This window comes from Mus caroli, chromosome 3 (genome assembly GCF_900094665.2).
Source record: "Mus caroli chromosome 3, CAROLI_EIJ_v1.1, whole genome shotgun sequence".
Lineage (NCBI taxonomy): Eukaryota > Metazoa > Chordata > Mammalia > Rodentia > Muridae > Mus > Mus caroli.
In genome coordinates this window covers 13758133-13758989 of record NC_034572.1, presented here as the reverse complement: position 1 = coordinate 13758989, position 857 = coordinate 13758133, and positions in this window count along the sequence as shown.

The following is an 857-nucleotide window of genomic DNA, read 5'->3' as shown; positions in this document are numbered from 1 at the left end:
GACACAGGCTAACAGAATGAATGTGAACAGGATACATCATTTTGCTGGATACAAGAAACACACCTCAATCACAAAGATAGACATTACCTCAGAGTAAAGGGCTTATGTATTTTAGCTCCAACCCCTTCCCCGGATATATTGTTGGTCAATGTTTTCCTCTGGTCTCTCTGGGCTGCTCTGTCTCCTGTTTCCTTTACTGTGAAGAGCTTCTCAGTTGAATGTGATCCCATTTGCTTAGTTTTTATTCTGTTGCCTCAGTTTTTTTGTGTGACACATTGAAAATAAAAAGAAAAATAAAAAATAGTTGCTAATGCTAATGTGAAAGGCTTTTTCTCTGACTGTTTCTCTTAGGGATTAATGGCTTCAAGTCTAAGATTCAGGTCTTTAATGTATTTTAAGCTGGTGCTCAGATATGATAGAATGCAAAATCTGGTTTCATTCTGTTGCTTATAGATACCCAAGTTTTCTAACACTGTACATTAGATTTTCCCCATCATGTTTTCTTGGAGACCTTGATGAAAATGAGTTTAGCATATATGCTTGAGGTTTTTTTTTTTCTGTGTTTTCTGTTCTGTTCCATTGGCCTTTGCATCTAACTTTATGCTCATACTATGCTGTTTTGATTAATGTAGTTTGGAAGCAGGAAGAATGATTCATCCAAGAGTAATGAGACAAAAAACATGACAGGAAAGACATTCTCATAAAAGAGGGAATGGTAAAGACCTTTTCATTGGCTTACAGACAATCCCACTAGGCTCTTTGCTGGAATCTAGCAACAGTGACCTAGCAATAGCTTGAATCTCTCTCTCTCTCTCTCTCTCTCTCTCTCTCTCTCTCTCTCTCTCTCTCTCTCTCTC